General features: G+C 44.3%; 1 long non-coding RNA gene across 1 annotated transcript; it reads right to left on the bottom strand.

Annotated features, from left to right (window-relative positions):
* Positions 1-1,560: 1,560 nt before the first annotated feature.
* Positions 1,561-3,704, bottom strand: LOC136626875 (uncharacterized). Its single transcript, XR_010792698.1, has 3 exons — positions 3,476-3,704; positions 2,498-2,642; positions 1,561-1,648 (listed from the first exon to the last, which is right to left on the bottom strand). It is a non-coding gene; the product is annotated as an uncharacterized lncRNA (long non-coding RNA).
* Positions 3,705-11,735: the final 8,031 nt, after the last annotated feature.

The raw sequence follows: 11,735 nt of genomic DNA, 5'->3' as shown, positions 1-11,735 counted from the left end.
GAGTATAAGTCAAGGTACCAACTTTTACCCCCAAAACCTGGGGTCAATTATTGACTTGAGTATAAGGCAAGGGGTAATATTAGGTACCTCGGCTAACACTGGGATCGGCTATACTCGAGTATGCATTGTGGCTGCTGCTACAGGCCAAGTGGGCAGTATTGTCCGGGTCTCCTGGACTCATGGTTAGTGTAGGGACTAGCGGTATAACCAGGAGCTTAGAAGTTCGCCCACTAGCTTCACGTTTTGTCTACAATGTCAAGTAATACCTGTTCTTTATAATCAGCCTATCTGTTAGTATTGGTTGCATTTTTGGCTTCTGTATGCAGTGTTTTCTATCTCTGTGTATTCTGCTCCCTCTCTGTTATATGCCATGCGTGTGTCCTGTTCTGTGGCTCCTACGATCAGCTATGGCCCAGTTCCGAAGACCACTGGGCCACCCTCTTATTTGGGCGATGTCTATGCTTAGGTTGGGCCACTGTCGGCCCCCCCCTCCACCCCCCCCCCCCCCTTTTAGCACAGGGTTAGTTGCATGGATTCCATGTGAATCTCCTGTGTTTCCTGTGTGCATGTATACTGCTAGACTACTAGTCCTTTGGTCACGATGGTGTTGGCAGTCTGCTCAATCTGCCCACACGATCATAACAGTCTGTTCAGAAAGCCACATAGTACTGATTACATTTTGGGCCCCATTTGTGCATACTAACATAACATTAGGGCCACAATGGGTACATTTCTGAAAACAATACAAACAGGGGTATCCATTTTGGGGTGTTAGTGCACATGAAAATGATGATTTTTGGTGGAAAAAAATTTAGAATAGCACATTAGCCGAAATAAAGCCTTATTATTATTATAATTTTTTTTTATCATAATTCCATTAATTCCTGAAAATGTGTGATCTAAATACTCCTGACACCACTCAGTGAACACATAAAGGGGTGTACTTTGTAAAATAGGGTCATTTTAGGGGGTATGTATTCTGACACCCACGAGCCTTTGCAATCTTGGCTCGGTGGAGAAAAAAGGATTTAGCAAAATGAGGAAAAATGAGGTTCAACTTGAATGTCTCCAAAATGGTTCCAAACAAAGGATGTTTTTGCAAATGTGCGTCCAGAATAAAGTGAACAGATGGAAATATGTTGGCAAGGATTTGTAGAGTATGCTTGCACATATTTGAGATATAACTTTTGTAAATGTTAAAAAATTACAATGTCTTCAAAACTGTCAATATTCTTAATTTTAATACATATACACAACTTCTAACTGCCCATTTTTACCACTTAAATGAAGTACAACAAGGCACAGAAAAAACAATGTAAGAATCACTTCGATTTGCAAACATGCCCATCTTGAAAGCGTCCTACTGAGCCAACATCTAGGACCGTCAGTCTCTCTGCTGCTTCAACAATGATTGTGAGCAAACGCAGTGTGGTAATCTTGAAATAACTTAGATAACCTGTAAAGAAGAAAGAAAAAAGTTTGCAAGAAAATAAATAAAAGCTTAGTCTATCCAAAAATACCCAAAAAAAAAAAAAAAAAGGTGAGTCACCGGCAAAAAGCAGTCCATAAAACGAAGGCTTTCAAGATTGCTGAACGTCGAAGGTCTCTTCACTGTCGGACAGCCTTTCCATTCTCAAGGACGTCAGATCTGCAGGAAATAACGAAAAATCAGCAGGTTAACAGTCACATCACACCAGTATTACTGATCCCTAGATCCGCTCCACCCACTTACATTGACCACTACTCCCCCAACCTGGTCAGAAGAATCATATTATTATATATATACCGTATATACCGGCGTATAAGGCGACAGGGCGTATAAGACGACCCCCCAACTTTCACCTTATACGCCGGTAATACAGTGGAGAGAAAAAAAAATCATTACTCACCTCCCCCGGCGTTCTGTCGCGCTCCGGCAGGATGTCGCTCGCTCCTCGTCCCCGGCGCAGCATTGCTTTCTGAATGCGGGGCTTGAAATCCCCGCCTCCAGAAAGCTAATACACACGCCGTCAGCCAGTTACAGCCATTCAATGACATCATTGAATGGGTGTGATTGCTAACACACGTGCGCCTTCAGCCAATCACAGCCATTCAATGCTGTCATTGAATGGCTGTAACTGGCTGACGGCGTGTGTATTAGCTTTCTGGAGGCAGGGATTTCAAGCCCCGCATTCAGAAAGCAATGCTGCGCTGGATACGAGGAGCGAGCGACATCCTGCCGGAGCGCGACAGAACGCCGGGGGAGGTGAGTAATGATTGGTTTTTTTACACTTTTTTTTGGTATTACCGGCGTATAAGACGACCCCCGACTTCAGAGCAGATTTTTCGGGGTTCAAAAGTCGTCTTATACGCCGGTATATACGGTATACACATATACGTACGCGCGTACACACACGTACGTACATACAGATGCAAGCGAAAACCTGCAAATATGCGCAAAATAAGCACGTATGAGCAGATGCACGCAATGAAAATTTTAGCAGATGCAGCAGCTTACCTCGACGAGTTATGTCAGCTTGTGTGCAAGCGAAGCGAAATTCTTCTCAAAACGCGTCCAAACGTCAGGATCCTCTCCACATGTAAGTTTGCAAAAAAAGCGCACAAATCTCGGGTGGCCGCGTCTCCACACGTAGCGCACAAATCTGCAAAAAAAGACAGGTTGCGTCAGGTGGCGTCGCGCAAATCTCAGGTGACGTACTCACCACACGTAGCGCACAGCGCATTAATCTCAGGTAGGGACTCACCACACGTAGCGCACAGCGCATTAATCTCAGGTAGGTACTCAGCACACAGCGCATTAATCTCAGGTAGGTACTCAGCACACAGCGCATTAATCTCAGGTAGGTACTCAGCACACAGCGCATTAATCTCAGGTAGGTACTCACCACACAGCGCATTAATCTCAGGTAGGTACTCACCACACAGCGCATTAATCTCAGGTAGGTACTCACCACACAGCGCATTAATCTCAGGTAGGTACTCACCACACAGCGCATTAATCTCAGGTAGGTACTCACCACACAGCGCATTAATCTTAGGTAGGTACTCACCACACATAGCAGCACAGCGCAATAATCTCAGGTAGGTACTCACCACACAGCGCATTAATCTCAGGTAGGTACTCACCACACATAGCAGCACAGCGCATTAATCTCAGGTAGGTACTCACCACACAGCGCATTAATCTCAGGTAGGTACTCACCACACATAGCAGCACAGCGCATTAATCTCAGGTAGGTACTCACCACACATAGCAGCACAGCGCTTTAATCTCAGGTAGGTACTCACCACACAGCGCATTAATCTCAGGTAGGTACTCACCACACATAGGAGCAAAGCGCATTAATCTCAGGTAGGTACTCACCACACAGCGCATTAATCTCAGGTAGGTACTCACCACACACAGCGCATTAATCTCAGGTAGGTACTCACCACACATAGCAGCACAGCGCATTAATCTCGGGTAGGTACTCACCACACAGCGCAGAAATCTTCCTCTCCCACGTTGTAAGTTGTATAAAAGGCTCCAACCATCAGCTTCCTCTGTAGATGCCAGCGCTCGGAATTCGCGGGCAAATTCAAGTCTCGGTGACGTCACCGGTCACGTGAGGCGCGGGCACAGCTCTCATCGTGCACGGCTGCGGAACTGTACTGCTCGTGCACGATGGGAAGTCACGTGGTGCCGATTCCAGCCACCTCATTGGCTGGAATCGGCAGCAGGAATAACCGAAGCGTAAACTACTAATATGCGCCCTGACTCACCACTGTTGTGCAACTTTCATGTTGTTTTATGCTACTACACGTCACAACTGGGAACTGTAGATAAAAGGTATTACACCCCGCAGATGGGAATTGTAATAAGTTTAGAAGGCTTAAAGGCATACTTGCATTTTGAATGAAAGTCACTTGGTAAATCGCAGTATCAAGACTTGACATAAAAGTAAACAAATGCCAAGGACGGCTCAGGTAAAAAAGGGGAGAATTGTAGTGACCAAGACTTCTCACTACAAAAATGTATATATAGTTATGTTTCCCCTTTAGAAAACTGCTCAAGTGTAGTTGGGCCAACAAGCCCGAAATCAGAGAGTAGATTAGACCTCTGTCTAGCCCCTGAGTGCTTAGCTCATGGGAGGACCCAGAGCCAATTTTGGAAAGGTCAGTAGTTTCTAGATGTTGGCAGAGTTGTGAGCAGGTGTTACAGCTAGTGTTCAGCAAGTAACTAAGGAAGTGCAGTGGTGAAGGAGAGGCATAGCATAAAAAGAGCATAGCGGATGGAAGTCAGAGTACATAGCTACCATGAACCCAAGGTGATCACCAAAATCCCACTCGCTACATAATGCAAGATTAGGGCCGCTAACTATCACTGGTGGTTTATGGCTTGCATCCTCTTATGTGACAGCGGGATCTGTTGAGCAGCTTCAGGTTCACGGATGCTCCCATATAGTTACATCTGTGCTGATAGCTACAGAGAGATGCAAGTTTGTGTTTTGTTATGTTTTCCTTAAGTAATAGCCTGACTATTGTGAACATGTCCACTACTCAGGCACTGCGGTTTATATTGTCATCCTAGTTCCCCGGAGGTAATTATATGTAGATAATGTGAATAAAGCAAACATTCAACATGATGTCAAGCTGGATTCCCACACATGAAAAGTTTTCCTTTGTCTTTGGTGTGTTGTGACAACGCTCCCGGCGAGCTCTGATGGACATGTCTACTGTGCGGTATTCTGAATAGGCCCATATTTTGCTTCGTACTCTGTCATCTGCTTTATAAAACAATTTTTTTATCAGAATTGTTTTTTGTCCCTTAATATGGGCAGCAGGCGGTGTAAGGAGGACAGTGCAGAGGTGTAAGAAAGGTATAGGTAACAGAGGAATATAAAGAAGGTGAACTAACAATGACTATACATTGAACAGACGCATTATTAAAGACCCCCATCTAGTAGCTTGTTGGACTTCTTTGCCCTTCAGAACTGCAATAATTTCTCATGTCGTAGATTCCACCAGGTGATGAAATCGCTCTGCAGGAATATCGGCCCCTGCGGACAGGAAGTTTCTTGTAGTTGCCACAGATTAGATAGAGGTGCTGACATGCTCTGATCAGCTGACAGGAAGGGGTCATCAATTCATTCTGCTTGTGCCAAATTCTGACCTTCCATCAGCAAGGTTCAACAGAAATCTGGATCCATGTGACCAGGAGATGTTGTTTCGCTGCTCAGTGATACAATCTTTGGGCTCTGAAGTCTCACCTTTCTGTTTCTCCTAGACACAATGGTGCTGGAACTTGACTGTGCAGCACCTATTGGTCAGGACAATTCCTGACATCCTCCTCTGATCCCTTTCGGTGATGAGTCGCTTCCTTCCACAGGACCCTCTTTCACTGGATGTTTTTCCTTGATCACACTATTCTCTATATACTCTCCACACCATTACACAAGAAAACCACACACGGTTGGCAGTGAAATCCTGACCCCGGCTAGTCTAGCACCGATGACCGGCCTCGTTGGAAGTCCCTCAAATCACTGGATTTTCCAAACTAATGTAGATTCACACTGAAACTGATCCACGGAAAACTTGTCACGTGATTTTATGCTGCACTCTGGGGTCACAGATCTAATTTCCATACAGGGAAGTGCCAATCATGAAAAGGGGTGGGGAGTCTAATAAAGGGGGACATTCAGTTTCCCAGAGTCTGTGAAATATGTTAGGGCCCTTTTACATGAAATGACTATTGTTCAGTTAATCACTGGATCGTGCAAAACTGAACAATAAGATGTTGAGTGTAGACACAGCTAACGACTGAATGACTAACAGTAATTCGAGTGTAACTTACTTCGTAGAGGAGCCCTATAGACAAACAGGGCTCCTCTAGATGTAGCATCGTCCTCAATAAACCAAGGATAATCCAGGAAAATGTCAACTTTTTATTGATAGGGAGAAAGGCAAGAGTAGACACAGGCAACAATAGAAGGAAAACCAGTAGAGTGCAACGCGTTTCGGAGCAGAACAAGCTCCCTTTTCCATCACAAATCTAGTAGGTGGCACAGAGGATAATATATAAAAGGAAAACATGGGGAGGGAGGAGGAAGGGCACATATTAGTTTCAAAGTTATAGAGGTAACATCAAATTAGAGAATAAAAATAATAATAAAAATTACGTGTATGTACAGATTAATTTAGTTTGAGCACGGAACATTCAATAAAAAATATGTATAAAGAAAAAAAGGCATATATCTGAGCATTAATGGATCACATGATGACATGATTAGTTTTTTCACAGTCTCGCTGTACAAATAGGAGGACTATCAGACCACATCAGAACAGGCAAAAACTCAAAAGCCAAAAGCCCACTCATGCACCTTGCAACCACATATACATAACAAGGTCACATGACACACAAAGAGATACTTTTCCAGACATAACCCAGACTGTAACCCATTCAGTGCTGCAGCTATGCAATACACATCATATTCACTCACATGGAACATCCAGAAACTTCCACACATTGACTTCTTTACACCACACAGGCATAAAAAACAAAGTACTATCTCCCATTTAAACAGGCAGTTGTTGATCTATGAATGACTGCCTGTTTACTCTGATTGGAGGTGGGTAGCCGGAAAGATCTCTGGCCCGCTCCACCGCTATTCAGTGAAATGGCACAGGAGCGATATAATCATTGGAACGACTGTTGGGTGCTCCTGTGTACACATTGCACGAATATTCCAGTCTTGGATAATCATAGTAGGTCTTCCAGGGAGCACTCATGTTAAGTGGCATTAGAAAATCAAGTCAATATGATGTAATGTGTGGAGACTTCTCTTGTGCATAGTGGTCAGGTTTTACTTCCTGTTTTACTACTATTTGATGTAATTTTCCAATAAACATATGAATAGCTCTGTGTCCAGACAGTGAATGATGCAGCTCTCTATCCCTCTAGCACAGCAGAAAATCTAACCACAGGCTCCAATGCTAAACAGCAGATCAGTTGCCAATTGTCACAAATCCTTGACTCTCCGATAGTTTGATTATTTACTTCTCTTTAGGTTGAAACTATTTCATTATTATTCAGCACTTTTAGTTGACGATTTAGGTGAGTACTACTTGATTCTGTGCACAGTGTAGTATAATTAGGACATTCCCACAACCGTGATGTAATCTTAGTATTTCCCTATGGTCTTCAAAGTTGCAAGCAACCTTGCATTGGTTGCAGAAAGTATGACACAGTAGTACCACACTTGGCTTCATAAACTACATGTGAATACCCATGACCCAGCTCTACATGAGCAGTTTCGGCATTGCATGATTTCCTCGGCAACCAGACAATCATATCTGATATTACTTACGGTTGTGTGCAGTGACTACTTGGTTTGTACTGTAAGATGTCTGCAGTCGTTACATTCATTGCACTTAGAATAGACAGATATCATACTTCTACACTATTCTATATCTATGTACTACTGTTGTTCTCTTACGTAGCAGTGGAGTCTGTTCCCCCTAGGACATCAGGGCTGGTGTGCTGCTGCAATTTCTACCCCTTCTACAGCTACGCTGCTGCTGCTAGCAGTTGTCCCAACTGTCCAGCTATCCCACCGACCAGGGAGAGCATGCCACTGTCCCACCACCACCTACACCACCGCCTACCTAACTACTTCGATCTGCAGTAAAGCCAGCATGCCACCATCATACTCAAAGGACTTGTTGCTGTACAGAGCACAACTTCACTTCTTTCCCCGGTGTAGAACTGGAATATGACTATTATTTAAAGGTATACTAGATCTGTCAGGGGGTCAGTGAGGGGCACGATTACTTGACGGCAGGGGCGTAACTATAGAGGGTGCAGGGGATGCGGTTGCACCTGGGCCCAGGAGCCTTAGGGGGCCCATATGGCCTCTCTTCTCCATATAGGGAGCTCAGTACTATGAATAAAGCATTATAGTTGGGGGCCCTGTTACAGGTTTTGCATTGGGGCCCTGAAGCTTCAAGTTATGCCTCTGCATGGTTTAGGTATGGGTACGGGTACAGATACAGATAGAGGGGGGGGGCAGCTCACCTTTTCCATCAGGGCCCCTGAGCCTTTACTTACACCCCTGTTTGAGGGGTCACTGAGGGGCACTATTACTGTGAGGGAAAACAAAGGGCATAGCTTAAAGGGGTTGTCCCGCGCCGAAACGGGTTTTTTTTTGTTTTTTTTTTTAACCCCCCCCCCCCCCCCCCCCCCCGTTCGGCGCGAGACAACCCCGATGCAGGGGTTAAAAAAACAAACCGCTCAGCGCTTACCTGAATCCCAGCGGTCCGGCGTCATCATACTTACCTGCTGAAGATGGCCGCCGGGGTCTGCTCCCTCCGTGGACCGCAGCTCTTCTGTGCGGTCCATTGCCGATTCCAGTCTCCTGATTGGCTGGAATCGGCACGTGACGGGGCGGAGCTACACAGAGCCGGCATTCTGCACGAGCGGCTCCATTGAAGAGAGCAGAAGACCCGGACTGCGCAAGCTAATTTGGCCATCGGAGGGCGAAAATTAGTCGGCTCCATGGGAACGAGGACGCTAGCAACGGAGCAGATAAGTAAAAAACTTTTTATAACTTCTGTATGGCTCATAATTAATGCACAATGTACATTACAAAGTGCATTAATATGGCCATACAGAAGTGTATAGACCCACTTGCTGCCGCGGGACAACCCCTTTAATGTAACAAAATGTAGAGGTTTCTGCTCTCATTGTCAGGAATTGGGAGGTATATTGATGGTATTGGCTAAGCAGACAGAACATAATGTACCCATGTCTACAACTCATCAGAACCCTCCAGCTTTCCAAAGAAAACTGACTTTAGATGCAGTAATACATCCCATAGTACAGTTTAGCAGATAGTCTCGGTGTACTGCGGGACAGCCCCTATAGAACGTGTAACAGGAGACATTTTTAATTACCCACTTTTTGCACAAGGACATAAAACCACAAACTATTTAACCCGACGGGCACATGTATGGCAGCACCAGGCAGACTCACATTTACACACTTATTGTACAGCATGGCTTGGAAGTTTCCTTGCACCGACTTCAATGGAAAAAGGCAAATACATGAAGAACAGTAAATAGCAATGGAAATATACCAGTATTATTAGCATCACTTCTTAATCCGGCGAATCGGCAGGACGCAGCCGCTAACAGTAATTATAGCCTTCTGCATTGCAGTTTTTAATTAAAATAACTACAATATGGAGTGGGAAGCTTCACAATGATAATTATGGAAATCCATGTGTCGCCTGCCACCCGCGGGATTGCATCGGATGGTCCTGCAGTCAGACCTTTAGGACCACCATTCAGATTTAGGCCTCTGAGCAATTCCAGTGGACATAACAGGAATAAAGAAAATATCACGCTTCATGGGAAATGATTCATTCTGTCTAATTACATGGGTGAGATGAAGAAATCAAAAGCAAAGGGAGAATTAATTGGCGCGGCTACACCTTGTGGGATCCGTATACATCTATTAACCATAAGTTAAGCTTGTGGAAAATGATAGAAAAGATATCATGAACGCTGCAGCGATATAAAGGAAACGGCGTTACTGATCAACCAGATGCTTTATAAGTGGTGCACGTTCCTCCATCTACTCCACCACGTAAGTAATGTAATATATTTACAAATAGACTGTTATGGTTCTCACTGGAGACTAAACCTTTAAAAGGAGCCTCTTCCCCGTTGAACCAGCCGCAAAACCACCACCTCGAATATGTATCTATAATTGCTCATTGCACCTACATACCTTAAGAATTGCACTTTTTAAAACTCCTCTGACTTAATGAGGTTGTCCTACTTCGAACTGTTTTGCTGCAGCTCCGTACATTGCACAGTGTCCAGGATTGGTACTGCAGACTGAGTGTCATTCACTCCAATAGGACTCAACCTGCAGTACCAAGCCCAACCATTGCATAATGTACGGAGCTGCAGGTATGTGGCTTCAATGAGCAATTATAGATACATATTCAAGAAGGTGGTTTTGTGGCTACAGGTGCACAGAACAGTCCAATAGACATGCTTAATTTTAAGAGCTGAACAGTCCAATAGGCATGCCAGGACTGTGTCAGCTGCTGAAAGACTTCTTTGTAACCTAGCCCCTCCGCTTTGGATTGCAGCTGATAATGTCTCATATGTCATCCACAGGCCAGTGGAGATGATGATGTCTAGGAAGTCAAAGTGGGACCAGTGGTTGCACATGGGAGTCTGATGAAGTTACCCAGAACAGGGCAGACTCCTTTACACATGTGCTAGCCTCTACTTCAATATTGCAGTACATGTACAGCCATTCCCTTAAGCCGTGCCACAGGCAGGGCTTAATAGGAAGACATCTGTAGCAAGCCTAGGGACATTCTCAATGCCTCAAGCTGCTACTGTAACCAAACAGTGCGCCCTTAATATTGTTGAGGGGGCCTATCAGGAGACCTAGGGAGCCCCCTTTCTCTGTCAGGTCATTTAAATGCCCCTCCCAGAAGTGACAACAGCATCTAAAAGTTTATCTCCTATCCCGGCCATTATGGAGAGGTGCAACAGTCAAAGATAGCATAGAATGGCCCCTTTATTAGAGACCCTGACTTAGTTTTTCTTACACTTTGGTGTCAGTTGTAAAGAAAAAATACAACCAGACTCAAAATATAAACCTTGAATCAGTTATGCAAATGAATTAGCAGATGGCATCATGGGAAATTTACTTATGTCATCTATATTCAACTTGCATTAAACCTAAAAAGAGAATTTAGCATAATCATTGTGATGCTGTCTGACAGCTGAGAGCCATGAAGATCCATGGAATGATTATCTTTTCCCGGAACATCTGCCGTCATTTTTCATCCTCGTCTTCCAGAAGGTCTTTATGGGTTTAATTTTATAAATTATGTAAAATCTGATGATCGTTAACTTATAATGTAAATGCTAATGAAGTCCCTACTGTAATATATGAGGTTATTAGAAGTCACTGGCTATTCATATATAAACAGGTCCTATATTGTGTGTAGTGGTTGCATATGGCAGTGGGGGAGGGGATCAGGGTACACACTTGGCATTTGGTTTGGGAGCTTTAAGATTACTAAACTGGCCATGAAAACCCCAAGAAAACTTTCACTAGAGTCATCTATGGCATTGAGGATTCAGATGATGTCTAATTTACTTTTATGGGAGAGTTTAGTGGGCATGCTCTGTGGGCATGAGGAGTCCTGAGCCTGCTGCCTTGGGGGTCAATATTACCACTGGGACCACTACAGGGGTCACTATTACTACTGGGGTCAATATAGGGGTCACTATTAATATTGGGGACACTGGGGTCAATATTAACACTAGGGCCACTTTAAGTCACTATTAAGACTGGGGCAACTATGGGGAGTCAGTATTACTACTAGTGCCCTTATGGGGCTCACTATTACTACTAGTGCCATTATGGGGCTCACTATTACTCCTGGGACTTCTATGGGTGTCACAATTAATACTAGGGCCACTGTGGGGGTTACTATTAATAATGGGGCCACTATGGGGGTTACTATTAATAATGGGGCCACTATGGGGGTCACTATTATTATTGGGCACACTATAGGGTTCACTATTAATACTGGGGTCACTATGGGGTAGCTATTAATACTGGGGCCACTATAGGGGTCACTATTACTACTGAAGCCACTAACAGGGTCACTATTACTATTGGGACCATTAATAGCATGACTATTACTATTGGGGCCACTTAG

This window comes from Eleutherodactylus coqui, chromosome 5 (genome assembly GCF_035609145.1).
Source record: "Eleutherodactylus coqui strain aEleCoq1 chromosome 5, aEleCoq1.hap1, whole genome shotgun sequence".
In the NCBI taxonomy this organism is placed as follows: domain Eukaryota; kingdom Metazoa; phylum Chordata; class Amphibia; order Anura; family Eleutherodactylidae; genus Eleutherodactylus; species Eleutherodactylus coqui.
This window is presented reverse-complemented; position numbering and strand designations above follow the sequence as displayed.